Source organism: Malaclemys terrapin, chromosome 13 (assembly GCF_027887155.1).
Source record: "Malaclemys terrapin pileata isolate rMalTer1 chromosome 13, rMalTer1.hap1, whole genome shotgun sequence".
Classification (NCBI taxonomy): Eukaryota; Metazoa; Chordata; order Testudines; family Emydidae; genus Malaclemys; species Malaclemys terrapin.
In genome coordinates, this window is record NC_071517.1 from 40,921,958 (window position 1) to 40,949,253 (window position 27,296).

The window sequence follows — 27,296 nt, forward strand, 5'->3', positions numbered from 1 at the left end:
CTGAGCCCAGCGATCGCTCCCCCAGAGCCGCCTCCCAGCCGCTCCTGGGTCCTAGCGATCAACCGAGCGCGCTTCAGCCCCCCTGCCCACCGCACTTTGACTCGCCTCTCTGTGTCTGGTTTCTGTTAGACTCACAGGCTCTAGGGTTAGTAGGGCCCGACATGAGCATCTAGCCCAGGGGTTCTCACAACCAAATTTTGGGCGGCCTCAGAGTAAGGCCAGCAACTCTGGATGGTGGCCGCTGACACTTCTTCCTAAAATACTTAGTGAACTTTAGGAGAAACCAGTAAACATGCACAGAGGTAAGCGGGGACATGGTCCCGCTATTGGGGGGAACTTTCCTGACTTAAACACCTCTCGGGTGGAGTCGAATAGCAGAAGGATCTGAGTCCTCGCTCCCACTCCCTTCACCCAGAGCCTGCCTCACCTGGAGGGCTCCCCTTCCACTCTCCTGTGGGGAAAAGTCCTTATAACCCCAACAAGGCTGGACCCAGGCTTCCTGAGGGGCTCCCCCCCACCCTGGTTGTGACCATTCAGGACACGGGCTAGAGTGTCCACACTCCAGGGCTCTTCCTCCACTCTGGACGCTTCCCTGACCTCTTCCCTGACCATTGTCTATAGTTCAGAACAAATGCAATTTACAAAACAGCAACTAATAAAAAAAATCAGGACACAATCGGAAAGGCGAAAGGAAAACTTTTAACCCCACTCTGCAGGGCCAGATTAACTCTTCGTGGGCCCGGTGCCAAACATACTTGTGGGCCCCCACGTGGCAAGGTGCAGGGGGCGGGATGGTCAGTCTCCAGAGTGAAGGGCGGGCTGGGCACTATGAGGCACAGCATGGCAGGAGTGGCCTCGCTCTGCGCAACCCAGCAGAGGGCGCTGTTTACAAACCAGCCCAGCGCTGTGCTGCCAGCGTGCCCCTTCCCCTTGCGGGTGAATCCGCACCACACCACCCCCTGCCCAGAGCCCCATCCTTATGCCCAGTGCCCCCGCCCCCAGAGACCTCCCCCGCTGGCCTCCCACCACAACTGCAGAACACTCTGCACACCACACTGCTCACCCAGCGCCCCCCGTCATGGACCTTCCCACTGCCCACCTCCTTCCTCACAGTCCCACCATCACAGCAGCACAGCACCCATATTCCTGAGGGGATTCTGCACCAAGCAATTAAAAATTCTGCACACACTATTTTAAAATTCTGCAAATTTTATTTGTCAATAAATAAATGTGGAGGCTCCAACATGGCAGTGGGGAGCACAGGCCACTGGTTGCATGGAGGTGGGAGATCACCCTGCAGCCTCCCTCCACCCCACCCCACCCCACCCCACCCCACCCGAGGACAGGGATGCCTCAGTGAGGCTGCACCAGACCCTGACACAGTGCAAGGGTCAGGCCTGCCCCAGAATCACCCTGGGGCCCTGCCCCCTGTGCCAGGCACACCAGGTGTGGGTGAGCAGGCTCAGTCTGGCAGCAGGATCCAAGTACAGAGGGACTTAGTGTGAGGGGATCCAGCTGGGGGTAAGAGAGTTCTCTGTGGGGCAATCTTGGTGCGAGTGGCTCAGTGGGAGATCTGGATGCACAGAAGCTCCTTGGGGGGTGCCAGGTGCAGGGGCAATGGGACTCTGCAGGGGATCCAGGTGAAGGTGTTTGGGGCTCAGCGTGGGGGCCCACATGCAGGGGAGGTGGGGTTCATTTGGATGGGGGTCCAGGTGCAGGTGGTTGGGGCTTAGTGGGGAGGGTGTCTGGGAGTCTCATTGGGGTGATACAGATGCGGGGGAGGTGGGGCTTGTCAGGGTGAGGGTTCGATGGGCCTGCTTAACAGGGGAGCCCCAGCGTCTGCCAAGTGGATGCCGCATGCTGGACTCCAGCTTCCCCCTGCCCCACTTCTCCTATCACCTTCTCTTCCCTATCCCATACCCCTTCCCCACCTCGCCATCTCCTCCTCATCCCACCCCCTTCCTTCCCTCCTGCCCCTGCTTCCCCTTTTGGCAAGAAGAGCCATTCTCCTCCCCAACTGCTCCTCACTCTTCCTCTGCCCCTTGCACGTCTCCCCTGCTCTCCCCAGGTGTGTCCATCTCTCACTGCATGGCTGAGAGCCCCGCTGCTGGAGCAGGCTGACAGCTGGCAGGGATGCTACAGAAACAGTGGCTCAGACTCTGCTCTGAATATCAGCAACACCTCAGTGTCCAACTCTGCAATCGGCTCTCCGGGTAGTGGGCAGTTGGCTGAGGAGTCGGCAGATTTTGGAAGCAAGTCATTTTTAAGTCAGGCAGGTAGGCAAGACAGATCAGACTCCTGAAAGGAGTACAGACTAAACAATCCCAGTTCCCTCAGCCTCTCTTCATAAGTCATCCTGGAGCTAAGCAGTGCTCTGGAGAAATCAGGGGTGGAGGGAGCTGAGGGGGGTGGAGAATGGACAGTATGACCTCCTGAGGTCCCTTCCAACCCTGATATTCTAGGATTCTATGAAACTACACCAATGGCTGGCAGATTCTCCATGGTAACCGGATTTTTACTGTCCAGTCACCAGTGTTAACCGGATAACTGGAAGTGTGATCCTCAGTGCAGGGAGACACAGGCCTGATCTAAACTACGATTTTAGGTCAAATTTAGCAGCGTTACCTTGATTTAAGCATGGACCCGTCCACACGACAAAACCCTTTTTTTTTTTACTTAAAGGGCTCTTTAAATCAATTTCTTTACTCCACCTCCAATGAGGGGATTAGTGCTGAAATTGGCCTTGTCGGGTTGAATTTGGGGTAGTGTGGATGCAATTCGATGGTATTGGCCTCCGGGAGCTATCCCAGAGTGCTCCATTGTGACCGCTCTGGACAGCACTCTCAACTCAGATGCACTGGCCAGGTAGACAGGAAAAGGCCCGCGAACTTTTGAATCTCATTTCCTGTTTGGCCAGCGTGGCAAGGTGCAGGTGAGTGCAGATCTCATAAGCAGAGGTAGGGTTACCATACATCCGTTTTTTCCCGGACATGTCCGGCTTTTCAGCAATCAAACCCCCGTCCGGGGGGAATTGCCAAAAAGCCGAACATGTCCGGGAAAAATACCTTCCGGGCACTTCCCCTCCCGCGGCTGCTCTGCTCCTCCCCTCTCAGTCTTCGGCTCTAAGAGCCAAGCTGCCCGAGCCAGCGCTACTGGCTTTGGGCAGCTCCCCTTGCCTCTGGACCCCAGCCGCCGGCTGGACACTTCTCCTCCCTGGCTCCAGCTGCTCTGCTCCGGTGGCGCAGGGTCTGGAGGCAAGGGGGGCTGCCCGAAGCCGGTAGTGCTGGCTCGGGCAACTTGGCTCTTAAACAGAGCCAAAGTCTGAGTCCGGGGAGGAGCAGAGCAGCTGGAGCCGGGGAGGAGAAGTGCCCAGCCGGGGGCGCAGGAGAAGTGCCCAGCCGGAGGCATAGGGGCTGCCCGAAGCCTGAGTACTACCGGCTTCATGGTTTGCCGGGCAGCCTTCAGACCCTGCGCCCCCGGCTGGGCGCTTCCCCTCCCGGGCTCCAGCTGCACTGGGGAAGCGCTGGCCAGGGGTGCAGGGTCTGGGGGCTGCCCGGCAAACCGTAAAGCCGGTAGCGCTCGGGCAGCCCTTTTCGCGTGGCTGGGAGGGAGGAGGGGGAGTTAGGGCGGGGACTTTGGGGAAGGGGCGGGAAAAGGACGGAGTTGGGGTGGGGCCGGGGGATGGGAAAGAGGCGGGGCTAGGGCCCGTGGAGTGTCCTCTTTTTTTATTTTTGAAATATGGTAACCCTAGCAGAGGTGACCATGATGGAGTCCCAGGATCGCAAAAGAGCTCCAGCACGGATCAAACGGGATTTATGGAATCTGCTCGCCATATGGGGAGACGAATCAGTGCTAGCTGAACTCCGTTCCAGTAAACGAAATGCAAAAATATTAGAAAAAGTCTCAAAGGGCATGAAGGACAGAGGCCATAACAGAGGTGAAAAGCAGTGCCGCATGAAAATTAAGGAGCTAAGGAAAGCCTACCACAAAGCCAGAGAGGCAAACAGCCGCTGCGGATCAGAGCCCCGAACATGCCGCTTTTATGATGAGCTGCATGCTATGCTAGGGGGTGCAGCCACCACTACCCCAACCCTGTGCTTTGACTCTGTCAATGGAGAATCACACAACACTGAAGCGGGTTTTGGGGACGAGGAAGATGATGATGAAGAGATTGAAGATAGCTCACAGCAAGGAAGCGGAGAAACCGGTTTCCCCAACAGTCAAGATATGTTTTTCACCCTGGACCTGGATAGGGTGACCAGATGTCCCGATTTTATAGGGACTGTCCCGATATTTGCTTATTTGTCCCGTGTCCCAAATGAAGGTTGGTCCCGATATTTTGCCTCCACTCACAGGTGGAGCAGAGCCCGGAGGGGGCTCACGCTTCCCATGCCCCGACTCCGCCCCCTCCTTTCCCCATTGGATCCCTCCCCAAATCCCCGCCCTGGCCCCGCCTCTTCCCCAAGCACACCGCATTCCTCCTCCTCCTCCCCCCTCCCTCCCAGGCTTGCGCTGATCAGCTCTATGGCAGTGCAAGCACTGGAGGGAGGAGACGGAGTGGAGGCATGCTGGTGTGGGGGGAGAGGAGGGCGGGGCGTGGAGCTCCAGCGGCCATTTTTTTTTTTTGCTCTTCCCTTCCCCGCGTCCCGATATTTCACCTGTGTGATCTGGTGTGATCATCCTATTCTTCCCAGACCAGAAAATAACCGTTGGGGATGTTGAAATGCCTATAGTTATCCTTGGGGATCCAGTCTACCCCTTAATGCCATGGCTCATGAAGCCGTACACAGACAGCCTAGACAGTAGTCAGGAGCTGTTCAACTATAGGCTGAGTAAGTGCAGAATGGTGGTTGAATGTGCACTGAACGTTTAAAAGTGCACTGGCGTAGGTTACTGACTCAGATAGACCTCAGCGAAACCAATATTCCCATTGTTATTACTGCTTGCTGTGTGCTCCACAATATCTGTGAGAGTAAGGGGGAGACATTTATGGCAGGATGGGAGGTTAGACAAATCACCTGGCCGCTGATTACAAGCGGCCAGACACCAGGGCGGTTAGAAGAGTACAGGAGGGTGTGGTGCACAGCAGAGAAGCTTTGAAAACCAGTTTCATGACTGGCCAGGCTACGGTGTGAAACTGCTGTTTGTTTCTCCTTGATGAACCCCCACCCCATCCCCCTTGGTTCACTCTACTTCCCTGTAAGCTAGCCACCCTCCCTTTCCCCCTTCGATCACTGCTTGCAGAGGCAATAAAGGCATTGTTGCTTCACATTCACGCATTCTTTATTAATTCATCACACAAATAGGGGGATAACTGCAAAGGTAGCCCGGGAGGGGTGGGGGAGGAGGGAAGGAGAAGGCCACACTGTACGTTAAAACTTAAAAACTTTAAAACTTATTGAAGGCCAGCCTTCTTTTGCTTGGGCAATTCTCTGGGGTGGAGTGGCTGGGTGGCTGGAGGCCCCACCACTGCATTCTTGGGCGTCTGGGTGAGGAGGCAATGGAACTTGGGGAGGAGGGCTGTTGGTTACACAGGGGCTGTAACAGCGGTCTGTGCGCCTGCTGCCTTTCCTGCAGCTCAACCATACGCTGGAGCATATGAGTTTTATCTTCCAGCAGCCTGAGCATCAACTCTTGCCTTCTGTCATCTTCAGCTCGCCACTTATTCTCTTCACCCCGCCAACTCTCCTCACATTCATATTGTGCTTTCCTGCACTCTGAAATTGTCTGACTCCACGAATTCTGCTGTGCTCTGTCAGTGTGGGACGACAGGAGGAGCTCAGAGAACATTTCATCCCAAGTGTGTTTTTTTCACCTTCTAATCTTCACTAGCCTCTGCAAAGGAGAAACATTTGCAGATGGTGGAGGAAAAGGGAGAGTGGTAGTTAAAAAACACATTTTAGAGAACAATGGGTACACTCCTTCATGCTAAACCTTGCTGTTCACATTACACAGCACATGTGCTTTTGTTACAAGGTCACATTTTGCCTCTTGTATTTAGGGCCTGCCGGTTTGTTGTGAGAGATCACTTATGCTTCACCCATCCCCCCACTGCATGGCTAACAGTGGGGAACATTTCTGTTCAACCACAGCCAAACAGCCGAGCAGGAACAGGCACCTCTGAATGTCCCCTTAATAAAAGCACCCTATTTCAACGAGGTGACCATGAATGATATCTCTTCCCTGAGGATAAGACAGCGAGATAAAGAACGGATGTTGTTTGAATGCAAGCAAACACCGGGACCAGACGCTGCCATGCTTTGTTATGCAATGATTCCAGGCTACGTGCTACTGGCCTGGAATGGTAAAGTGTCCTACCATGGTGGACGGGATAAGACAGCCCTCCCCAGAAACCTTTTGCAAAGGCTTTGGGAGTACATCCAGGAGAGCTTTATGGAGATGTCCCTTGAGGATTTCTGCTCCATCCCCATAAACGTTAACAGACTTTTCCAGTAGCTGTACTGTCCACGAATGCCAAGTCAAATTAATCATTAAACACACTTGCTTTTAAACCATGTGTAATATTTGCAAAGGTACACTCACCAGAGGTCCCATCTCTGCCTTCAGGGTCCGGGAGCATGCCTTGGGTGGGTTCGGAGGTTACTGGCTCCAGGTCTAGGGTGACCAGATGACAATAACAAAATATCGGGACACATGTGGAGTGGGGGTGGGCACCGCCAAAGCAAAAAAAAAAAAAAAAAGGCATGCAAAATATTGGACAAATACATCAGCGGGACAAACAACTAAATATTGGGAAAGTCCTGATTTTATCGGGAGATGTGGTCACCCTACTGAATGAAGACCCAGGTACCTGAGACAGCAGCAGGGAAAAGGTGTTTGAACAATGCCTTCAAATTTCAAGCCACGCAGAGACCAGCAAAAGAGCAGCACTTTACTCTGGTGAGGTGCAACGTCTCTATTAACCACGTTGTTAAACTGCTGCAACACTGGACCCGGGGAACTAGCTGCATCCGCAGCAGCATCTCTGCGCAACACGGCTCCCCTGAGAGGTCTCGGTTTATCCCACACCATGTACCCTACAAGCCCTAGTGGGAGCTCCCTGAACATCCACTGCCCTTGGCCATTGGGCCCCAGCCCTCAACTGGGGGACAGGAGCTTGGTCTCTGTGCAGTCCCTGGTCTCTCTGCTGGGACTGACAAAAAGGGAGGAAATGGGTGCAGGCCTTGCTGGGTGTGGTTGTGTTACAGGGTCACCTGTCCCACTAGGGCCCAGGCTGAGTTCCCAGCAGATTCCACAGTTCACTGAGCCACCATCAGATGGACTTTCAGCCTCGGTCCGTGTGGTGGTGGAAGAGGCACTGGGTTACTGCCCTGGGGGAGCTTCTGGGAGGGGGGAGATTTAGCTGCTTACAGACAATGTTAAATCTTCAACTTTTTGAATCTCAGTGTCTAGTGTCATTAAATAGTTCTGGTCTGACCAAAATATTGTCTGATCCCCCTGTAATTTCCCACAACCATGAAAATTTGAACTGGAATGAAATGCTTAAAACCCAGATTGTTGTGCAACTGTGAAAGTTTAAATCAATAAATATAAAAATTGCTTAAAATAAAAATTATCTGTCAAAATTATATAGTATTAAAAAAAATGGTTGTCCAGTTCAGAACTGCACTGGCCATCACCTACAGTCCTCAGCTTAAACCTCTCCAACACATCATCAGTGATCTACAACCCATCCTGGACAATGATCCCTCACTTTCACAGACCTTGGGAGGCAGGCCAGTCCTCGCCCACAGACAACCTGCCAACCTTAAGCATATTCTCACCAGCAACCACGCACCGCACCATAACAACTCTAACTCAGGAACCAACCCATGCAACAAACCTCGATGCCAACTCTACCCACATATCTACACCAGCAACACCATCACAGGACCTAACCAGATCAGCTACAACATCACTGGCTCATTCACCTGCACGTCCACCAATGTTATATATGCCATCATGTGCCAGCAATGCCCCTCTGCTATGTACATTGGCCAAACTGGACAGTCACTACACAAGAGGATAAATGGACACAAGTCAGATATCAGGAATATACAAAAACCTGTAGGAGAACACTTCAACCTCCCTGGCCACACAATAGCAGATGTAAAGGTAGCCATCTTACAGCAAAAAAAACTTCAGGACCAGACTCCAAAGAGAAACTGCTGAGCTCCAGTTCATTTGCAAATTTGACACCATCAGATCAGGATTAAACAAAGCCTGTGAATGGCTATCCAACTACAGAAGCAGTTTCTCCTCCCTTGGTGTCCTAATTGGGTGTGGCCCCAGGTGTAGCTGCCTTCCCAGTCAGCCGACCTCAGCTGCTTTTCACCTTTTAACTCCTTTTATCCCAGGTACAGGGTAACTGCCCTGCTACACAAGTTACAGAGAATCCACCATTGACACTAGTTTAAATCTGCAACTGACCCGTGCCCCATGCTCCAGAGGAAGGCAGAAAAAAAACCCAGGCTTTCTGTCAATCTGATTTAGGGGGAAATTCCTTCCCCACCCCAAATATGGTGGTCAGTTGGATACCAAGCATTTTGGCAAGACCCAAAAGCCAGACACGTGGCAAAGAACTCTATAGATCATTGCCCTCCCCATCTACTGCTCCATTGAAGGAACAAAATGGACACCATGTAGAATCAAGAACGTGGGTTTATTCTGCACAGCATTGGTGGATTATCACCTTGCTTATTAGGCTCAGAGACACTGCCAAACAATTGATTGCGGTGGATTACATGGATTATCCATGGATGGAGGGAAATGATGTGGTAGGTAGTCCCAAGGCCCGGGATAGGTCTAGCAGCAAGACAAGATAAGCACAGTAGCCAATAGTTAAAGATTACATAATGTCTCCTCCCATGGTTTTAGGTCAACAAGTAACATACAATTAGTACTTTGAAAAATGTATAAAGCGTGTTAGTATAAAATATATATGTTGAATTCTGATTTGGGGTCCATAGGAATGAAGTAGCTCCTCTGATTGTCCAACAGGTACATACCTGGGGGTTAAAACAAAAAACAACAGTGAAAAGTATATGGCAATAGAAATTGTCTTTCAAATTGCTCATTTGTGCTTCTGAAGGCAGACCCTGGTATCTGGGTGGGGAGAGGGGAGATGCCATATCTCTTACTGACACGCTTGAACCTCTTCCATAAACTCAAGGTTGGTGTGTGGGAAGAGAATGGTTACCTCCTTTGCAAAGAAGGAGACACAAACATAATAGGCTTCTTTCATTCCTTTGGTCTGTTTGCAGCTTTAAATAAAGACACCAGTTACGGCTCCCCACCTGGCATTTTGCTGACCAAGCTTATCTTAATAAAAAGCAAGGTTATCTTTTGTTTGTTCTGCTTCTCTTAGCTAATATTGTTCACTGTATACTGGGCCTCTTGGCCAAACTCTGGACTTTGGGCCTGTAAAAAGAGCTGACACAGCCTATATCAGGTTTTTGCATAAGCAGCACATGGATTTTTGGCCCTTCACCCATCACCAGCCATGGGGCACATAGCTCAAAGGTGGACCGAGCCCATCACTCCGCTCTGGTCCCGTGTGGCAGCTAGTCTGGGCCAAATGGGCTGCGGGGAAGGAGAAAGCCCCTCCCCCACGGCGAGGGATCCCTCCAGCACAGGAGCCTCTGGTGCCTCCTCCACGGCAGCTGCAGGCACAAGGCGTGTTCCTGAGGGGCTGGGAATGGGGTGGGGGGGGTGAGGGCGGGTGGAAGAGGGAGGGGGTGGACGAGGGACAGAGGGACGTGGGCAGTGTCAAGCTGGGCCTCTGACACTCTACACACTGGCCAAGACACACGGGGCCCATTGTCATAGGGCTGTAACTCTGGCTGCTTCAGAACTTCCTCAGCCTGTGCCAAGGTCTGCACCGGCCCCTGCAGCCACTGAACAGCAGAGTCACAAATGGCCCCTCCCCTCTCCTCTTTTGTGGGTACAAGGCCCATGGAGCCAACCTTCCCCCTGCCTCAACTTCCACACTGATAAAATTATTTTACTATTATTTCTATTTCTGCCTATGGAAGATGAGGCCCCGTCGTGCTGCTCTCTGTAGAGACGCTGAGTAAACAGACCCAACAGCTCACAGTTAGAGCCAGGATTTAGGAAACTCTCAACATCCCATTAGTGTCAAAGGGGTCAAAGTGGGTAAAGTTACTTTTATGCCAAAGTCTTTGTATGACCTGGGTCTAGATTACGACAAAAGGCAGTAAGTGAACAAGACAAACCAACTGAAGTCTGAAGGGTGGGAGGGGATGATGAGGGAAAAGTAAATCTCTTACAGGTTGTGTGTCCTGGGATAGTTGTGAGGCTGCAAGGACGTTGGCTCCATTGCTGGGAGATGCCTGATTGAGAGGGGAAATAGGTTTCAGGCCTCTTTATATTAAATACGTGAGTGTGTCTCTGGGCCTCTCTGTCTGTTTCTCTGTCATAGTTATAAAACAGATTCAGAGTGGGGACGCTGTTATAAATATGAAAGTCTGAAATCTCACCTCTCTTCTCCTTTCTCATTCCAGACAGTCTGGCATCTGAATTGAAGAGAAAAAGGGGGGAATCATTTGGAGCACACAGACAGGGTGAGTTTGCAGGTGAAGATTGTCTTTAAATTATGAGAAAATTCCAGAGAAAACCTCTTCATGACATTGTAGCTAAAGTTACCAAACAAACTGACAGCGACCATGACACACACAGCCCTAAAAATAACACATTAAATGGTAAGGAGATCCAGGGGCCCATGTCCCTCCCACTTTTAAAAGATGGATGACCAGGACAGTTTTCAACATGGGCATAGTTTGGGGGCAAGGGGCCATGTTGCCCCCCCAACCTGCAAGCCATGGGCAGGTGTGGAGTATCGCAGGTAGTGTCTGTGCTTTGGGCAGGGCAGCTGATCAGCTCCTCTCTGTATAGTGCAGCCCCTGCCCGTGGCAGCAACCTCTTCCTGTTGCTGGCCTCTCTCAGGGTATGTCTACACTACGAAATTAGTTCGAATTTATAGAAGCCGGTTTTATTGAAATCGGTTGTATACAGCCGATTGTGTGTGTCCACACAATAAAATGCTCTAGGTGCTCTAGTCGGCGGACCGCGTCCACAGTATGAGGCTAGCGTCGACTTCCGGAGCATTGCACTATGGGTAGCTATCCCACAGCTATCCCACAGTTCCCGCAGTCTCTGCCGCCCCTTGGAATTCTGGGTTGAGATCCCAATGCCCGGATGATGCAAAACAGTGTCGCGGGCGGTTCTGGGTACATGTCATCAGGCCCCTCCCCCCTCGTCACAGCAACGGCAGACAATAGATTCGCGCCTTTTTACCTGGGTTACCTGTGCAGACAACATGGAGCCCGCTCAGCTCAGCTGAGCTCACCGTCACCATATGTCCTCTGGGTGCCAGCAGACGTGGGACTGCATTGCTACACAGCAGCAGCTGCTAACTGCCTTTTGGCGGTAGACGGTGCAGTAGACTGGTAGCCTTCATCGGCGATCTGGGTGCTGGCAGCCGTGGGGCTTGCCTTTTGGCAGTAAATGGTGTATTACGACTGTTAGCCGTCCTATTACAAGTCGGGTCATCGCACGTTAGCAGAGTCTTCCCCGAGCAGCAGCTCGTGCAATAGGCCTGAAGACCATCGTCATACACCGCCCCGTATTTGCTGCCAAGCACCCAGAAAGATGCCGAGGGCTATCAGTCACGCTGCACCGTCGTCTTAAGATGTAAAAAAATAGATTTGCTCTGTATTCATTTGCTTCCCCCTCCCTCCGTCAAATCAATGGCCTGCTAAACCCAGGGTTTTCAGTTTAATCTTTGGGGGGGGACCAGTCTGTGACAGTTGTTTGTGTCTCTCCCTGATGCACAGCCACCGTTCTTTATTTTAATTCCCTGTGCCTGTACGCCATGTCGTCACTCGGCCCCCCTCCCTCCTTCCCCTAGGCCGTCAGATACTACGTTTGCGCCACAGCTCGAGCCGAGAAGCGGTTCGCGCCTTTTCTTTGAATTCTGGGTTGAGATCCCAATGCCCGGATGATGCAAAACAGTGTCGCGGGTGGTTCTGGGTACATGTCGTCAGGCCCCTCCCCCCTCGTCACAGCAACGGCAGACAATAGATTCGCGCCTTTTTACCTGGGTTACCTGTGCAGACAACATACCACGGCAAGCATGGAGCCCGCTCAGCTCAGCTGAGCTCACCGTCACCATATGTCCTCTGGGTGCCGGCAGACGTGGGACTGCATTGCTACACAGCAGCAGCTGCTAACTGCCTTTTGGCGGTAGACGGTGTAGCATGAGTGATAGCCGTGGGGCTGGCAGCCGTAGGGCTGCATTGCACCAGCCCCTTGCAGGCAATGGTATATTATGACTGGTACCCGTCGTCGTCATACTGGTATGGCTGTCAATCATGGCCACCTGGGCAGACATGCTACTGTTTTGATGATGACGGTTACCAGTCGTAATATACTATTTTCTGCCACTTGCCCAATATTGTCTGCTAAGCACCCAGAAGAGGCCGAGGGCGATGCTGGGTGCTGGCGGACGTGGGGCTGGCAGACGTGGGGCTGCATTGCTACACAGCAGCAGCCCCTTGCCTTTTGGCAGATGATGGTATATTATGATTGGTACCCATCGTCATCGTACTGGTATGGCTGTCACTCATGCTGCAGCGTCGGCTGCCACCTTAAGATGTAAAAAATAGATTTGTTCTGTGTTCATTTGCTTCCCCTTCCTCCGTGAAATCAACGGCCTGCTAAGCCCAGGGTTTCCAGTTTAATCTTTGGGGGGACCATACTGTGTGACAGTTGTTTGTGTTTCTCCCTGTTCCTGTACCTGTACGCCATGTCGTCACTCGGCCCTCCCTCCCTCCCTCCCTCCCGCCCTCCTTCTCCTGGTCCATCAGATACTACTTTCGCGCCTTTTTTCTGACCAGGCGCCATAGCTAGCACTGGGATCATGGAGCCCGCTCAGATCACCGCAGCAATTATGAGCACTATGAACACCACGCGCATTGTCCTGGAGTATATGCAGAGCCAGAACATGCCAAGGCGAAACCCGGACCAGGCGAGGAGGCGATTGCAGCGCGGCGACGAGAGTGATGAGGAAATTGACATGGACATAGACCTCTCACAAGGCACAGGCCCCAGCAATGTGGAAATCATGGTGTCACTGGGGCAGGTTGATACCGTGGAACGCCGATTCTGGGCCCGGGAAACAAGCACAGACTGGTGGGATCGCATCGTGCTGCAGGTATGGGACGATTCCCAGTGGCTGCGAAACTTTCGCATGCGTAAGGCCACTTTCATGGAACTTTGTGACTTGCTTTCCCCTGCCCTGAAACGCCAGGATACCAAGATGAGAGCAGCCCTCACAGTTGAGAAGCGAGTGGCGATAGCCCTGTGGAAGCTTGCAACGCCAGACAGCTACCGGTCAGTCGGGAATCAATTTGGAGTGGGCAAATCTACGGTGGGGGCTGCTGTGATCCAATTTGCCAGGGCAATGAAAGACCTGCTGATATCAAGGGTAGTGACTCTGGGCAACGTGCAGTCAATAGTGGATGGTTTTGCTGAAATGGGATTCCCAAACTGTGGCGGGGCCATAGACGGAACCCATATCCCTATCTTGTCACCGGAGCACCAAGCCACCGACTACGTAAACCGCAAGGGGTACTTTTCAATGCTGCTGCAAGCCCTGGTGGATCACAAGGGACGTTTCACCAACATCAACGTGGGATGGCCGGGAAAGGTACATGATGCTCGCGTCTTCAGGAACTCTGCTCTGTTTCGAAAGCTGGAGGAAGGGACTTTCTTCCCGGACCAGAAAGTGACCATTGGGGATGTTGAAATGCCTATCGTGATCCTTGGGGATCCAGCCTACCCCTTAATGCCATGGCTCATGAAGCCGTACACAGGCAGCCTGGACAGGAGTCAGGACCTGTTCAACTACAGGCTGAGCAAGTGCCGAATGGTGGTGGAATGTGCATTTGGACGTTTAAAAGCGCGCTGGCGCAGCTTACTGACTCGCTCAGACCTCAGCAAAAAGAATATCCCCATTGTTATTGCTGCTTGCTGTGCGCTCCACAATATCTGTGAGAGTAAGGGGGAGACCTTTATGGCGGGGTGGGAGGTTGAGGCAACTCGCCTGGCCGCTGATTACGCGCAGCCAGACACCAGGGCGGTTAGAGGAGCACAGCAGGGCACGGTGCGCATCAGAGAAGCTTTGAAAACGAGTTTTGTGACTGGCCAGGCTACTGTGTGAAACTTCTGTTTGTTTCTCCTTGATGAACCCTCCAACCCCGCCCCCCCGACCCGGTTCACTCTACTTCCCTGTAAACCAACCACCCCACCCCACCCTCCCCTCCCCTCCCGCTTACAGAGGAAATAAAGTCATTGTTTTTTCACATTCATGCATTCTTTATTAGTTCCTTACAGAGGTAGGGGGATAATTGCCAAGGTAGCCTGGGATGGGTGGGGGAGGAGGGATGGAAAAGGACACACTGCATTTTAAAACTTTAACTCTTATTGAAGGCCAGCCTTCTGATGCTTGGGCGATCATCTGGGGTGGAGTGACTGGGTGGACGGAGGCCCCCCCACCGTGTTCTTGGGCGTCTTGGTGAGGAGGCTATGGAACTTGGGGAGGAGGGCTGTTGGTTACACAGGGGCTGTTGCGGCGGTCTCTGCTCCTGCTGCCTTTCCTGCAACTCAACCATACGCTCGAGCATATCACTTTGATGCTCCAGCAGACGGAGCATTGCCTCTTGCCGTCTGTCTGCAACTGACGCCACCTATCGTCTTCAGTCCGCCACTTGCTCTGTTCTTCCCACGATTCAGCCCGCCACCTCTCCTCTCGTTCATATTGGGCTTTTCTCATCTCCGACATTGACTGCCTCCACGCATTCTGCTGTGCTCTATCAGCCTGGGCGGACATCTGCAGCTCCGTGAACATCTCGTCCCTCGTCTTACGTTTTCTCTTTCTAATGTTCACGAGCCTCTGCGAAGGAGAAACATTTGCAGCTGGTGGAGGAGAAGGGAGAGGTGGTTAAAAAAGACACATTTTAGGGAACAATGGGTACACTCTTTCATTACAAGGTCGCATATTTCGGCTTGCAGGCAGCCATCGTAGGCCACAGTGTTTTGGCTTTTTTAACCTTCTTAACATGCGGGAAAGGTTGCAAACAGCAGCGCATTTCCCATATCAAGGATGAATTGGGTTGTCCATTTAAAATGGGGTTTCAATGTAAAAGGAGGGGGCTGCGGTTTCCCGGTTAACATGCGGCACAAACACAAGTAAACCACCCCCCCACACACACACACACACGATTCTCTGGGATGATCACTTCACCCCTCCCCCCCACCGCGTGGTTAACAGCGGGGAACATTTCTGGTCAGAAGAGCAGGAACGGGCGCCTCTGAATGTCCCCCTTAATAAAATCACCCCATTTCAACCAGGGGAGCTTTCTGGAGATGTCCCTGGAGGATTTCCGCTCCATCCCCATACACGTTAACAGACTTGCTTGCTTTTTTTTTGTAATGTTTCCAAATATTTACAAAGTTACACTCACCAGAGGTCTCCTGTGTGCCCTGAGGGTCTTGGGTGAGTTCGGGGGTTACTGGTTCCAGGTCCAGGGTCACAAACATATCCTGGCTGTTGGGGAAACCGGTTTCTCCGCTTCCTTGCTGCTGTGAGCTACCTACAGTACCTCCATCGTCATCTTCCTCGTTCCCCGAACCGTCTTCCCTGTGTGTTTCTCCAGTGAGAGAGTCATAGCACACGGTTGGGGTAGTGGTGGCTGCACCGCCTAGGATCGCATGCAGCTCCGCGTAGTAGCGGCAAGTTTGCAGCTCTGCCCCGGACCTTCCGTTTGCTTCTCTGGCTTTGTGGTAGGCTTGCCGTAGCTCCTTAATTTTCACGCGGCACTGCTGTGTGTCCCTGTTATGGCCTCGGTCCTTCATGGCCTTGGAGATCTTTTCTAATACTTTGCCATTTCTTTTACTGCTACGGAGTTCAGATATCACTGCTTCATCTCCCCATATGGCGAGCAGATCTCGTACCTCCCGTTCGGTCCATGCTGGAGCTCTTTTGCGATCCTGGGAGGACTCCATGATGGTTACCTGTGCTGATGAGCTCTGCGTGGTCACCTGTGCTCTCCACGCTGGGCAAACAGGAAATTAAATTCAAACCTTCGCGGGTCTTTTCCTGTTTACCTGGTCAGTGCATCTGAGTTGAGAGCGCTGTCCAGAGCGGTCACAATGAAGCACTGTGGGATAGCTCCCAGAGGCCAATAACATCGAATTCCGTCCACACTACCCCAATTCCGACCCGCAAAGGCCGGTTTTATCGCTAATCCCCTCGTCGGAGGTGGTGTAAAGAAACCGGTTTAAAGGGCCCTTTAAGTCGAAAGAAAGGGCCTCGTTGTGTGGACGTGTCCAGGCTTAATTCGGTTTAACGCTGCTAAAGTCGACCTAAACCCGTAGTGTAGACCAGGCCTCAGTGACTCCACCCCTGCTCCTCTTCCCACAAGGCCCTGCCCCCTGGCCAGAAGCTAGAACCTCTTCTTATGTTCTCCATCTGCCCAGGGTGGTGCACTCTGGGGAGCAAGGACATGCACCGGGGCTGCTCTCAGGCCCCCTAGACCTCAACCCAGGGCAGGTGAAACATCAGGGGCTCTCCACAGAGGCCAACGCCAGAACTAGGCCACCACCCAGGGAGCCCAGGCTGCACTGGGGAGCCCTGGACCCTCCATCTGCCCAGGGTGGGGCACTCCGGGGAGCAGGGACATGGGCCAGAGACTGCTCCCAGAGGCCCATGTCCAGGGCAGGTGGAGTGTCAGGGGCTCTCCATCGTGGGCAAATCTCCCAGCCTGGCCAGGGGGCAGGGCCAGAGAGGGGGCGGGGCCACACAAACAGACCTGACACCACCCTTAGTGCTCAGTTCATGCCCATTCTGAAGAACAGAAACACTCTTAACTGAGTCACAGCCGAACAGAGCTCTCTGCCACATCCCTCTGCTTCACCCGGTGCAGGGGGTCTCCCCTTCACTCTTCTCCAACATCCGACCTTTCCTGTGAGCAGGGCTGGGCTCTCCCATTGGAGCTGCTCGCTGCTTCCTGGATTGGGGAGATGCTCTTCCTGTGACACTGTCAGCTCCTCCCTTCTCTCTGGGCTGGGGATGGGCTACCTCACCCAGTGCCACTTCCTACGTTCTGGTCTTAAGCAGCTCTTCCCCCACACTGCACCTTCCTCTCTGTTCCCTGGCCTGGGAGTGGAGGCTGCATTAGGGGAGGGAGCTTCTCTCTGGGGCTTAAAACTGGTACCTGCCTCTGCTGCTCCCTCCTCAATAAAAGCTTCTGACACCTTCCTGGCTGTGTCTTTGCTGCTGGAAATGGGGCAGCACCAGCAGTGGGATCTGGGAGCTGAACCCTGTGTGAAAAATGAGAAACCAATGAAGTGGGACCCGTTACAAAGACCACGGAGCTGCAGTGACATCTCTGCTCAGTCTCAGGTGCCCAGGATAGAGGCAGCTCCCTGGGATCCAGGCCTGTCCCAGCCAGAACGGGGCTGCTGGGGAGTGTGAGAAATGGTTCCAGCCTCCCCCAGGGCTGAGCTCTGCCCCTAATGCTCTGATTCTCTCTACCCAGTGAATGTGACTCTGGATCCAGACACAGCTCATTCCCACCTCGTTCTGTCTGAGGATGGGAAAAGTGTGAGATGTGGAGACACACGGCAGCGACTGCCCAACAACCCTGAGAGATTTGACATTGCATGGTGTGTGCTGGGTTGTGAGGGATTCACCTCAGGGAGACATTGCTGGGAGGTGGAGGTGGGGGGTGGGGGAGGCTGGGCTGTGGGGGTGGCCAGAGTGTCTGCGGGGAGGAAGAGAGGGATCAGCCGTAGCCCTGAGGGGGGGATCTGGGCTGTTGGGTGGTGTGGGGGTAAGTTGCAGGCTCTCACCTCCCCTGGGACCTGCCTGCCTCTGAGCTGGGTCCCCAGCAGGATGCGGGTTTGTCTGGACTGTGACCGGGGGCAGGTGATATTTATCAATGCTGGTGACGAGGCCCTGAGCTTCACTTTCCCGCCAGGCTCTGTCCCTGGGGAGAGAATCCGACTCTGGCTCCAGGTCTGGGACACAGACACCTGGCTCCAACTGTGTCCACTTTAATGTCCCAGGTGCAGGTGCTAGGGGAGTGTCACGGGATTTGCTTCCCAACTGGGTTGTGTCCCCCCACCACCCACAGGGAATATCACGCTTCTAGGAAGAGAGTTTCGATTTTAATGTGATGTGTCACTTTCCAGCCTGTGCTCTGTCTCTGTCCTGTACACACCCATGTCAATCAGGAATTGCTCAGCTGTGCTCGGCGGAGAGGTGACTGGTTGCACAGGGGGCAAGCCATGAAGGGACTCGGGTGTTGCAATGCTGAGCATCACAGTGAGTAATTTTTAGGCAGCGAGAAAATCACAGGAACAACAGCACTGTGACCCTCAGAGCTGTGTCAGGGGCCTAAACTCCCTAGACCAGTGTTTCCCAAAGTGTGGTACACATACCCCTGGTGGTACGTGAAAGGGTTTCAAGGAGTATGTGGCAGAATTTCTTAATTTACTTTATCATTTTTTTTTAGCAGCAGAAAACAATTCACTGCATTTTAATATATAAGAATGGTGTACACTTGTACAGTAGAAATACACACAGGTATACATTGTAACTAATATGATAATGTGTTCAGAGCTAACCCCCAACCAAAATGACGTCAGTGTATTTTGCTCAAATTTTGTTTTCAGGAAGCTATCTGAAGCCAGCTCCAAGAACTGTTCTTCTTCTGAAGCAGAAAGGTTATTTGGCAATGTTTGAACATTGATGATAAAAGGGTTCCTTATCCATTCAAAGGTGCCGTCCAGTTCAGGAAAATACTTACGAAGATCTTTCTGCAAGCTTTCCAAATGCTGCTTCATGGTTTGCAACACATCACTATCAAGTTTGTTAGTCGAGTTTATTACTGAGTCATGAAGAGATGGAAAGGAATCCAGTTCACAATGACTAAGACGTTTATGCCACGGTTTCAATTTTGCGACCATGGTGCTCACTTTGTCTTGAACATGGAATATGGATATGGGTTTCCTTTGCAAGGATAGATTGAGGTTGTTTAAATGAGCTAAAAGATATCTGCAATATATGCTAGTTTGCATAGCCATTTCCAGTCATGTATATGGTCTCGCAGGTTAAAGGTTTCATCTAAAAAAGCTTGCTGATCTTCTTGCAGCTCAAACAGGCGATTCAGAACTTTTCCACGCGAAAGCCAATGCACGTCAGTGTGAAATAGGAGTTGTGTGTAATCACTGCCCATCTCATCACAAAGCTGAGAAAACAGCTGTGCGTTCAGAGGGCGGCCTTTTACAAAATTGATTATTTTCAAAATTGATTACTTCCCGTTTTTAGCCAGCGATCCATTGTAAATGGGATTAACAAAAACAAAAAAAAAAAGAGAGAAATTTTGTATGTTAATACATACCAAGTATGTACTTGCTACAATCTTTAGATTACTATGAGTAGATATTCACTTTTATCTTTTATCCATCAGTATGACTTCTGCGCATGCCACAAAGGCAAGTGTATTGCCCAAGCCTCGGTAATGTGTGGTTTGTGTCGGCTCTGCTGTCGTATTAGATGTTACTGAACATGTTATCATATTAGCTACAATGTAAACCTGTGTGTATTTCTACTGTACAGGTGTACACCATTCTTATATATTAAATTTTATTGAATTGTTTTCTGCTGCTAAGAAAAAAACCTACGATACAGTAAAGTAAAAAATTCTGCTGCGTACCCCTTGAAACCTTTTCAGGTACCACCAGGGGTAAGCGTACCACACTTGGGAAACATTGATCTAGGGGTTCTGTTTCAATAACGCAATAAAAAACTGTCTCGAGCCCCCACTCAGTGACCTGGGACAATTACATACCACCCCCCAGGTGCCTCTAAGAGGCAATACTTCCCCTCTCACAAGCAAGGAATCTGAGTGCAGCAAAATCCTTTTAATAAAGGAAGGAAACAATGTGGCATTATGTTGGGGAAACACCACAAACAAGATTCATAACACAAACCATGAACAAAAGATCCAGCCCCAAGTAAGTTTGGCAGTGTCCTTTTCCCCTCAGGGTCTTAAGTCTAGCAACCCCAAAATCTCTCAAAGTCCCAAAAGTCTCTGTCCCTGGTCTGTGCAGCCCCAGATGTCAAAAGCTTATCTGCAGAGTTTTACCTCCCACCCTGGGTGGGGGGCGGGGGTCGGGCGTGTTAAGGGGCACCTTACATGGTCCAAGACTGACTGCCCCACCTCTCTGTGGGGTTCTGCTGCAGCCTTCACCATGAGCCATCCCACCAGCCACTCCACTCTGCTCCACTCCACCAGCTATCCTGGGAACTGCTCTACTCCATCAGAGATCATCAGCCCCCTTATTTAACACAACATTCCATGATTTCAGCACTCAGTGATTTCAGCCTCAGTGCTGGTGCACCATTGGCCCAAAGTGAATTCAGCTCAGCAGCCTGTAATGACTTCTTATAGGATCAAAAATAGCTCTGATAGTCCACAGTGGAAAGGAGAAGTGCAGTTAGCATTTCAGGCCCTCAAACACAGCCCACACCACCCAGGGCAAATGCCTCTCTCAATTCACTGGGTTTTGGAACCCATGTCCCTTGTCTAGCAAGGGCTACTTAATTGACAGTGAGTCCCTCTGTCATAAAATAGTTCCACTGTCCTTGATTCACATAATCAGGATAACACTTTATTCTTCCTGCCCCAATAACAGAGAAACTGGGGATCCCACAGCAGCCAAAGTGACCATTTGGGCTGCTGTGGGCTCATGCTAGGCGGGGTGGATGTGCCTATGCAAACAAGATCAGCCCCTTCTTTTCCACAACTTGCCACAATTCAGCACCAGATGTCAGGGTAGAGCTCATCCTGACTTGGCTTACACTTATCTTTCTCCAGCTCCTCCTCCTGCCCTCTTCTTTCTCTTCACCTCATTCTGCACCTCTGCAGCTGATAGTAGGTGGGGGCACAGCCACAGTGAGCTCCAGTTATCAGGAAACCCATTTCTGATGCAGAGAGAACAGAAGCACAGGGTACTTCTGCAGTACAAAATTAATGCAAACTTATTCTATTTGAATTTTCGGAAGCGATTTTATACATTCGGTGTTGTGTGTCCCCACTAAAGTGCATGAATTTGGCGGAGTGCGTCCACAGTACCGAGGCTAGCATCCAATGTCAGAGCAGTTCACTGTGGGAAGCTAGCCCACAGTTCCCGCAGTCCCCACCACCCATTGGAATTATTGGTTAAGCTCCCAGTGCATGATGGGACAAAAACATTCTCAAGAGTGTTTCTGGGTGTGTGCCATCACTCGCTCCTCCCTCTGTGAAAGCTACGGCAGACGCCATACTGCCAGCAGACGGTGCAGTACAGTGCACCGCCTGTCTCCTGGTACTATGAATCCACCTCACATGTCCTCTCGTCTTTCTATCTAACCATTTCCCACCTTTTTTGGCTACCGTGAACCGAGCAGCACAGCTTCCACCGCAAACTCTGCTCTCCCGCTCTTGCATCGCTAGCTAATTTTTCCATGTTGTCTGTCCTGGGCTTGCATGCAAGCTACAGAAGGCAACAATTCCCTGCCATTTTTCGGCCATTGTGAACTGATCCGCACAGCTTCCGTGGCCGCTTTTTCCATGTTGTCTGTCCTGGACTCCAGTGGAAGCTACACAAGGCAAAAACAACAAAGAGTCTGGTGGCACCTTAAAGACTAACAGATTTATTTGGGCATAAGCTTTCGTGAGTAAAAACCTCACTTCTTTGCATCCGAAGAAGTGAGGTTTTTACTCACGAAAGCTTATGCCCAAATAAATCTGTTAGTCTTTAAGGTGCCACCAGACTCTTTGTTGTTTTTGTAGATACAGACTAACACGGCTACCCCCTGATACTACACAAGGCAACAATTCCTTGCCGTTTTTCAGCCATAGTGAACTGAGCCACACAGCTTCTGCCACTTTTTCCATGTTGTCGGTCCTGGGTTCCTGTGGAAGCTACAGACAGCAACAATTCCCAGCTGTTTTTTCAGCCATCGTGAACTGAACAGCACAGTTTCCGCCGCAAACTCTGCTCTCCAGTCTTGCAGCTCTAGCGAACTTCCTGACCCTGTGAAAGCTACAGAAGACAACCATTTCCTGCCTTTTATTGGCCACCTTGAACCAAACAGCTCTCCTACGTTTTGCACCCTTTTTCCAGGATTACCCGTGCAGGCGCCATATCGTGGCAAGCATGGAGCCCGCTCAGATCGCCGCTGCAGTTTTGACCATTGTAAATACCTCACACATTATCCAGCAATATGTGCAGTACCTGCAAAACTGGGTGAGGAAGCGACGACAGTGTGATTACTATACTGATGAGGACATGGACACTGACGTTCCTAGAAGCAAGGCATGTGGCGATTGGGAGATCATGGTGACGTTGGGCCAGGTTCATGCCATGGAACACTGATTCTGGGCCAGGGAAATAAGCACCAGAGCAGACCAGAAAATTACTGTTGGGGATGTTGAAATGCCTATAGTTATCCTCGGGGACCCAGCCTACCCCTTAATGCCATGGCTCATGAAGCCATACACAGGCACCCTGGACAGTAAGGAGCAGTTCAACTATAAGCTGAGCAAGTGCAGAATGGTGGTAGAATGTACTTTTCAACGTTTGAAAGCGCGCTGGTGCAGTTTACTGACTCGGTTAGATCTCAGTACAACCAATATTCCAATTGTAATTGCTGCTTGTTGTGTGCTCCGCGATATCTGTGAGAGTAAGGGGGAGACATTTATGGCAGGGTGGGAGGTTGAGGCAACTTGCCTGGCAGCCAATTTCACACAGCCAGACAACAGGTTGATTAGAAAAGCGCAGCAGGATGCGCTGCACATCAGAGAAGCTTTGAAAGCCAGTTTCATGACTGGCCAGGGTACGGTGTGACAGTTGTGTTTGTTTCTCTTGAAGTACCTGCCCCCTATATATATGAAAGGAAATAAAGTCAAATTTTTTTAAAAACTGTTTTGTATTATTTGTTGCACAACACATTGAGAGAAACCTGAAGGTAGACCAGGAAAGGGGGGGGGTATTGGGTTAGCGGGGTGGAGGAGGAGGGAAGGACAAGTCCACAAACAAAATCAAAAGTTTGCATATGCCAGCTTTCTGCTGCTTGGGCAATCCTCTGGGTTGAGTGTGGGGGTCCCCATAGCCTCCCCCCTCATGTTCTTGGGTGTCTGGGTGAGGAGGCTATGGAATTTGGGGAGGAGGGAAGGCGCTTATACAGGGGCTGCAGCAGCAGTCTGTGGTCTTGCTGCCTTTCCCGCATTAGATCCACCATACAGCGGAGCATGTCAGTTTGCTCCCCCATGAGCCTGACCATAGTGTCCTACCTGCTCTCATCATGTGTCCCTCCTCTCTTCGAGTTCCTGTAATGCTTTACGGGACTCCGCAATTGTTTGCCTCCACACATTCATCTGGGCCCTATCAGTGCAGGATGACTGCATGAGCTCGGCGAACATGTCGGCCCGAGTTCGTTTTTTCTGCCTTCTAATCTGGACCAGCCTCTGGACGGAGTAGATAGGGGCCGCGTTGAAACATTTGCACCTGCGGGAAGAGAAAAAGGGATAGTAGTATTTTAAAAGATTAATTTCAGAGAGCAAAGGGAACACTTTGTTGTGAGTAAGCCGTCACACACGGCCGGGCACAGAATTCAGCTTGCATAGGAGCATATGGGGTTCTGCTTCTTCTACATTCATTTCAATGTTTTCAAACTGCTGGTCCCCCTTTCCCATAGCAAGCAATGCCTGGTGGGTTTGCCATATAAAAGGAGGGCCTGCGGGCTCTCTGGGATTATCGCTTCACACACACCCGCCCCCCCCCCCCCCCCCCCCGCACCAACTGCGTGGCTCTGATGAGGATCAGAGCAGGGATGAGCCCTTTACACTAAACGCGAATAACCCAGCACGGATGGGTTCTCCCCCCCCCCACTACGAGGATCCGATCAGGCTCTTGCTCACCAGAAGTACCTTCTCCAGGGTCATGGTCCGTGAGCCCACCTTGAGAGTGGGGGAGGCTATTGGCTCCAGCATTAAGAATAGTTTCTGGTTAGGGGGAAAAACAGATTCCCCACTTGCCGCCTGTGCACTGTCCTCCTCCTCCTCCTCTTCCTCCAATAACTCTTCCTCCTCACTCCATGCAACTCTCCCCTTGCAGGTGTCCATGGACAGTGGTGGAATAGTGGTGGCGTCACCCCCTATAATTGTGTGCAGCTCACGTTAGAAGTGGAATGCATGGGGCTGTGACCCAGAGCACCCGTTCGCTTCCCTGGCTTTTTGATATGCTTGCCTGAGCTCCTTGATTTTTGTACAACATTGCTCTGTGTCCCTGGAGTAGCCTCTTTCCGTCATGGACCTGGAGAGTTTAGCATACATATTTGTGTTCCTTTTTTTGGAACGTAGTTCTGCCATAACAGACTCATCTCTCCAACATGTGAGGAGATCCAGTACCTTCCGTTCAGACCACGCTGGAGCTCACATGCAAATCGGGGACTGCGTGATCTCCTGTGATGGTGGACTCTGCATGGTTGCCTGTGATGGTGGACTCTGCTGATGGTCACTTGTGCTGACGGTGACCAAACAGGAAATTAAATTCAAAAGTTCCCAGGGCTTTTCCTGCCCACCTGGCTAGTGCATCAGAGTTGAGAGTGTTGTCCAGAGCAGTCACAAGGGAGCATTCTGGAATAGTTCCCGGAGGCCAATAATGTCAAATTGCATCCACAATACCTTTAACCTGGGATTGCAATCTCGATTTAAGCGCTACTCCACTTGCCGAGGTGGAGTACAGAAATCGGATTAAAGAGCCCTTTAAATTGAAAAGACCAGTTTGGTCAAGTGGATGGAATCATTTATTTTTTAATTAACTCGGCTATTTCCGAAATAAGAGACTAGTGTAGACCAGGCCCCAAAGATCCCAGCAGCCATGGCCTCAGCGACTTCTGTATGGGAAATCCAAGAGGAAACCAAATGTCCCATCTGTCTGGAATATCTGACGGACCCAGTGACCATAGACTGTGGGCACAACTTCTGCCGAGGCTGCATCACTCAGTACTGTGAGACATGGACAGAGGGGGACTATGACCCTTTGTGCAGCCCTGCCTTCAGAGCCCGAATCCAGAAAGAGGCTCTCTGGAATAACTGTCAGCTAGAAAATATAGTGGAAAAATCAAACAACTGCATTTCAAAGATGGAAAAGAGAATCTGTGTGAGTGACACAGCAAAGCCCGGGATCTGTTCTGTGACGAGGACAAGGAAGTCATGTGTGTGGTTTGTGAGAGATTCCCAAAGCACAGATCTCACCCGGGGCTTCTCATGAAGGAGGCTGCCCAGAAATACAAGGTAGGACACACCCTGGATCCCGGTTAATTCAATCCTTCCCTTTTCAGACTCAGTCACTCGGAGCCACAGAATTTCCAAGTTTCCCAGATTTTCTCCCTGATCTCCGGCTCCACCTAAATCTCTGCCCTGCAGGTTCCTTCTTCTGGGCAGGGGCAGGGAGCCCTGGCCACTGATGGCACCCAGCCTATTAACCCCGCATTGTTGATTAGGGAGAGATGGGCACTAGATCTCTGTGTGAGGCACTTTCCACGCACACAGGATTGAAGCAAGATGCAGGGAGGCACTGCCAGCAGGGCATTCACATGAATCATGAACAAATCAGCCCCCACTCTGCTGAATGGCTCTCCCACTTTTCCCTACAGCCCGGCGCCTTGCCTCTCCTCTTCCCCCTAAGGCCCCACCCAGGTTGGAAGCTGGAGCCCATCCTGGGTAAGCCCAGGGAGCCGGGGCACCTGAGGGGAGCTGCAGACTCTCTACCTTCCCTGGGCAAGTGGAGGGTTCATGGCTCCCCACAGGGTACCAGCGCGGCTCTTATCCAGCTTGGCCCGGGCACGGGTTTGGACTTGGGGGCTGAAAAGCCAAGGCCAGGCCATGGTAAGAGCTGCATGGGCAGCTGTGGGGAGCCACAGACCCTCCACTTGCCCAGGGCAGGGAGCCTGGGGGGCAGGGACATGGGCTAGGGGCTTCCCTTAGGTTCCCCAGGCAGATGGAGGGACTTGGGCTCCCCAACTCATCTCCAGCTTCTGGGTTGGCCGGGTACAGGGCCTTTGGGGAAGAGGCAGGAAGGGCAGGGCCACAGAGGGGGCAGGGCCTCATGGCACCTCCAATTTTAGGAAGAATCTTTCACCCCTGATGGAACATATCTACAGGAGTGGGTTTAAGCACTGGTACTATGGGTTCTTCCCTAGGGACCTGTCAAGGCTGCTTCCCCACTCTGAACTTTAGGGTACAAATGTGGGGGCCTGTATGAAAACTTCTAAGCTTAACTACCAGCTTAGATCTGGTCCACTGCCACCATTCCCAAAGCTTATTCCCCTCCCTGGGAAGCCTTGAGAAACTCTTCACTAATTCCCTGGTGAATACAGATCCAAACCCCTTGGATCTTAAAACAAGGAGAAATTAGCCATCCCCCTTCCTTCCTCCCACCAACTCCTGGTGGATCAAGATTCAACCCCCAGGGATCTAAAAACAAGGAAAAATCAATCAGGTTCTTAAAAAGAAGGCTTTTAATTAAAGAAAAAGGTAAAAATCATCTCCGTAAAATCAGGATGGAAAATAACTTTACAGGGTAATCAAACTTAAAGAGCTCAGAGGACTCCCCTCTAGTCTTAGGTTCAAAGTACAGCAAACAAAGATAAACACTCTAGTAAAAGGTACATTTACAAGTTGAGAAAACAAAGATAAAAACTAACACGCCTTGCCTGGCTGTTTACTTACAAGTTTGAAATATGAGAGACTTGTTCAGAAAGATTTGGAGAGCCTGGATTGATGTCTGGTCCCTCTCAGTCTCAAGAGCGAATGACTTCCCAAACAAAGAGCACAAACAAAAGCCTTCCCCCCCCCCCCAAGATTTGAAAGTATCTTGTCCTCTTATTGGTCCTTTGGGTCAGGTGTCAGCCAGGTTACCTGAGCTTCTTAACCCTTTAGAGGTAAAAGGATTTTGGAGTCTCTGGCCAGGAGGGATTTTATAATACTGTACACAGGAGAGCTGTTACCCTTCCCTTTATAGTTATGACAGGGCCCAACTCTGGAATCACGTGATTAAAACAGAACTTCTGGTTTCATAATAAAAAAATTCAGCAACCAAAAGTAACTGTCTAGCCCAAAGGATTGAAAAGAAAAGTATGAATGTGTTATAGCTTTCAA

General features: G+C 51.4%; 1 long non-coding RNA gene across 1 annotated transcript; it reads right to left on the reverse strand.

The window, feature by feature from the left end:
* Window positions 1–8,662: 8,662 nt before the first annotated feature.
* On the reverse strand, window positions 8,663–26,925 carry LOC128847541 (uncharacterized). Its single transcript, XR_008446909.1, has 5 exons — window positions 26,868–26,925; window positions 23,427–23,640; window positions 10,500–10,535; window positions 10,290–10,352; window positions 8,663–9,008 (listed from the first exon to the last, which is right to left on the reverse strand). It is a non-coding gene; the product is annotated as an uncharacterized LOC128847541 (long non-coding RNA).
* Window positions 26,926–27,296: the final 371 nt, after the last annotated feature.